Source organism: Pygocentrus nattereri, chromosome 10, assembly GCF_015220715.1.
Source record: "Pygocentrus nattereri isolate fPygNat1 chromosome 10, fPygNat1.pri, whole genome shotgun sequence".
Taxonomy (NCBI): domain Eukaryota; kingdom Metazoa; phylum Chordata; class Actinopteri; order Characiformes; family Serrasalmidae; genus Pygocentrus; species Pygocentrus nattereri.
The window spans coordinates 4,250,001-4,255,000 of record NC_051220.1 but is presented as its reverse complement, the minus strand read 5'-3'; the positions used below and the strand labels follow the sequence as shown (position 1 = coordinate 4,255,000).

General features: G+C 45.5%; 1 protein-coding gene across 3 annotated transcripts in view; it reads left to right on the top strand.

The window, feature by feature from the left end:
- The window catches only part of slc8a1b (solute carrier family 8 member 1b), a 181,828-nt gene that overhangs the window by 146,657 nt on the left and 30,171 nt on the right, over positions 1–5,000 (top strand). The gene's annotated exons all lie outside the window — the stretch shown is intronic.

Sequence of the window (5,000 nt, the reverse complement as noted above, 5' to 3'; positions counted from 1 at the left end):
CAGCGTGGTGGGTAGCGGTGTCGCCTCACAGTAAGTAGGGCCTGGGTTCGATTCCCCAGCCGGGTGCCCGGGGTCCGTTCTGTGATGAGTTTGCATGTTTTTCTTGTGTCTGCGTTGGTTTCCTCCAGGTACTTCGGTTTCCCCCCACAGTCCAAAGACATGCAGTCAGGCCAATTGGACGTGCAAAATTGCCCCTTACTGTTAGTGTGTAAGTGAATCTGTCTGTCTGCCCTGCGATGGACTGGTGACCTGTCCAGAGTGTATCCTGCCTTCCGCCTGAAGACCGCTGGGATAGACTCCAGCACCCCCTGCGACCCTGCTTAGAAGATGTGTGTGTTGGCCTTTACGTTGTGTGTAAATTTCATGATGAACGGCTCAAAATGACTTGGACAAATGCCTGGTTCCATTGACTTGCAGTAAATGTGAAGTAGGTTTTTCCCTTCTCCTGTAAAGTTACCTTTTTGGAGATATGAGGTTTTGATCTGTCAACAGTGATACTTAACTGCCTCTCATTTTTCTCAGTTTGGATGTGGAATTCTTAAATGGGAATTCCACCAAACCAACTTTCCTGCATAATTGAATAGTTGAGTTGTAAACAGAGTCATTCAGAGTGGTTTGGTGCAAAATGGTTCATTGTAGAGAAACTTACAGACTCACACAGTCCTCATATCACTTATAAGCTTAGTTTGAATGGGTGGGGCTAAACTGCTATAAACTGAATAGGCAGACGTACACCGATCAGGCCTAACATCATGACCACCTCCCTGTTTCTACACTCACTGTCCACTTTATCAGCTCCACTTACTGTATAGCTGCACTCTGTAGTTCTACAGTTACAGACTGTAGTCCATCTGTTTCTCTGATACTCTGTTACCCTGTTCTTCAGTGGTCAGGACCCCCATGGACCCTCACAGAGCAGGTATTATTTGGGTGGTGGATCATTCTCAGCACTGCAGTAACACTGATGTGGTGGTGGTGTGTTAGTGTGTGCTGTGCTGGTCTGAGTGGATCAGACAGCAGTGCTGCTGGAGTTTTTAAACACCTCAGTGTCGCTGCTGGACTGAGAATAGTCCACCAATCAAAACTATCCAGTCAACAGCGTCCTGTGACCACTGATGAAGGACTAGAGGATGACCAACACAAACTGTGCAGCAGCAGATGAGCTGTCGTCTCTGACTTTACATCTACAGGGTCAACCAACAACGCAGGTGCATCTAATAGAGTGGACAGTGAGTGGACACAGTGTTTAAAAACCCCAGCTGCACTGCTGTATCTGATCCACTCGTACCACAGCAGTGCTGAGAATGACCCACCACCAAAACAGTACCTGCTCTGTGAGGGTCCATGGGGGTCCTGACCACTGAAGAACAGGGTAACAGAGTATCAGAGAAACAGATGGACTACAGTCTGTAACTGTAGAACTACAAAGTGCAGCTATACAGTAAGTGGAACTGATAAACTGGACAGTGAGAGTAGAAACAAGGAGGTGGTCATCACATTATGCCTGATTAGTGTATGTAAATGTGTTCATTCATTAAATCACAATAACAGTGAATTCAAGCTGTCCATATATGGGCTATATTTACTGGAAAGTGACTCCTTTATTTAAACAGTAAAGATTTTTTTTCTTTATGTGACGTAATTGGCATTAAACTCTTCAGATGTCTGGTTCCCATCACCACCACCGCTGTGAACAATTCTGACTGAGTAAGTTTCTCTAGAACACAGCATTTCACAGAAAACCACTCTGAAAGACTTTGGTTACATCATAACCATTTTCTTATGCAGACATCTTTAGCAGAATGACTTCAGTATTGGCTGAAATTAGAGATTAAATAGAAGGAAAGTAAAATAAGAGGAAGAGAGGCTGAAAACTACGTATCAGTGCACTTGGCCATAGACAGTAATTACTCTCAGTATGATTTCAGAGCGATGACCCTAGTCACCTACCGCTCCCATAGTGTGTGTGTGGATCAGGTGTTGGCGTTTCATACTCAAGCACTTCTTAGTGGGCCAGTCTGAGCCGCAGGGCAGAGTAAGGTCAAGTGCGTGTGTAAGACTGTGTGTATAAGGGTCAGTTTTAGCCGGTCATCACCTGACTAATAGATGAGATGGTCTAGCACTCGGCACTTTCAGGCTGATCAATCACTCCAGAGCATAAAAGTGAGCATTTAATCCCCTTAAATGGCCAGAACCCACAGGCAGGTCAGACGTTTTACTACACACTTCTGTTACTTAAGAATAACTGAGTAACAATTTGCACTGTAATCAGTGTAGTTAGAATAATAACTAATGACAACTGGGGCAGTCGTGGGCTGGAGGTTAAGGAACCAGCCTTGTGACCGGAAAGTCGCCAGTTCGATCCCCTGAGCCAACAGCACATGACTGAAGTGCCCTTGAGCAAGATACCCGACCCCCAGCTGCTCCGTGAGTGCCGTGGATAGGGCTGCCCACTGCTCTTGGCAAGTGTGCTCACTGCCCGCTAGTGTGTGTGTTCACTAGTGTGCATGTATGTGGGGGTTTCACTGCACGGGTGGGTTAAATGCGGAGGTCTAGTTCCTCTGCATACAAAACACAGTTGGCAGTTTTAAGGGGTTAACCCTTCACATTCTGACCCTTTTACCATTCAATCTGCTCTTTTTTAATAACATCTACTTTAATGATGAGTTCATAGCACTATGGTATTTGATACTGTAGCACTGCATGTGCTACCCCAGGCTCAAGCAGGACACTGGAGGCCTGGTTCAGCGCTGCAGCAGCCACTACTTTAATTTCACCAAGCACATAAACAGAATCCAAACAACTAAAACTAAGTTGGCCAGTTTTCAGTGGCTTAAGCTGGCTAGACTTTTCAGTCTCTTACTCGAGCTTTTCAGCTCTGCCATCAGTCTCTTGTTGTTTTTGCTGCTGCTCATCCCTCTCTCTGTAATCTCTCTCAGCCCGAGCCGAGAGGGAAGGAGAGCCCGTCACTCCGCCTCCTAGTTACCACCCCCAGCTGGCAGCTTGGCCACCCGGGTCAACTGTGAGGTTTAATGAAGCGGCCTCCTTGCATAACTGGGGGCGGGGCTCGGGACTCGCTCCTTGCTCTGGTGCCTCTCATGGCCAGCACCAGCGTCCTCGTCCTCCTTTTCCCGCCATCACTCTCGTGACTTACGTTTATCGGGGGAGCTCGGGCTTCGCCACAGATGCAATTTGACATGATCTGAAAAGCTGAAAATGTGTAGATCACCATGTAGTTTGTCTCAAAAAGTGCATCTTAAACAAAAACGCTCACTGGGTTGGTGGCACCTGTGCGATCATGACTGACCTGTGGACAGCTCAAGCAAACGGTCACGCACTGATCACCCTTTACTAGTAAGCTTGAAATGTTAAGAAGAGCCGTTTTGTCCTTTCCACAAAAATCAAACCAGCTTGGGAGCCACAACATTTTATGTCCGTTTTACCATCTGGGCTGTAAGTATGTCTCAGTATGAGCTGATAGTTCAGTTTAAAACTATAACAAACCCAAACTCAGACCTACTTTGCTCTGCTTTAACCTTCAGTTCAGCTGTAGCCGCTTTTCTCACATCTCAGGAAACTTCTCCGCAAGCTTCTTGTAAAATATCTCAATGTTTCGACTTTTTACAAGGCTGAAGTTGCTTCTCTTTCACCAGCTTCTCGGTCAAATTGTCCCGTTCCACCTTAAATGGTGCGCAACCCTGGTGCTAACCAATCAAAATGAATAGAAAATCACACATCTGACAATAGAGGAAGCTTCATGCATCCTTTATATAGTAACAGGAATATGGCAGCACATAGAAAGCTCCCATTCTACATGCTAATATGTTTAACCGCCTCTGGTGGGACGCTGAAAGATTTAACATTTAAGTTGGATTTTAGCTCAGTAGTCAGATTTCTCAGTGCATGTGGACTCTTACTCTGATTTCTTTCAGATTTCTCAGTCTGAGCATGTGCGAAAACAGACGTCGGTACTGGAAATAAGCGAGCAGCGTCACCATGAGACGCAGCAAAACAACTCTGAAACTAAATACATGCTGGACAAAATGAAGGATTTAAATATTCTTCATATTCTAGTTGATTTGAGTTCATATTTTCAGGTAAAGTAGCACGATGTTTAAAAAAACCAGCATGAAGTTTGAGTTAATGTTACGCTTCCGTCACGTTGTCTTCTGTGAGTTTACTGGCTGGTTGTAAAGCTGAAATCTGATTACTGTCTGACTCACATAGACCTGGAGTTTCCATTATCTGATTACTCAAATGCACGTAAACACGTCAATCGGATTACTGACGAAATCAGAATTTCTGCAAATATTGGATTATTAAGCGCTTGTAAACCGATTTAAGCAGTCGTATTCTCTAGCTCTCAATGTTGAAATTTTACTAGACTTAAAGGAGGTACTGTGCTATGTATACTATGGCTTGACTGAATACTTGATGGTTATTATTTACTGAGAGACATGCATCCATATTGTCCAGTAAGCCCAGCAAATTTCACACACACAGTCTAAACCGCTTATCCTCCTGAGTCACAGGGGTGATGGAGCCACCACCCTGGACAGGTCGCCAGTCCATCAGACAGAGATATACATTCACACACACTCACACCAAGCGTGTCCAGTCGGCCTGGCTGTATGACTGTGGGAGGAAACACATGCAGACAACATGCAGACCCTGGTCACCCGGCCGGGGATTCAAACCCAGCGACAGGCCTTTGTGCCTTGAAGTTTAGTATCATTTTTGCTGAAAGTGTGCGCGGAGCAGCGAATGGCGTCAGATTACCGATCAGTGCCTCTGTAACGATGGTGAGTACAGCTGTCTGAGAGCCGTTCTGTTTATCATCAGTGTACACACACATGCAGGGGCAGAGGGGGCGTCATTGAAAGGCCACAGTCAGCGCAGTGAAATGAAGCACTTCTGCTTTAAAGGCTCCTAAATGTCATAGTGTGTTTATTCCTGCTCAGTTTATCTGTAGATATTAAGATCCTGACGATGCCCGAGAT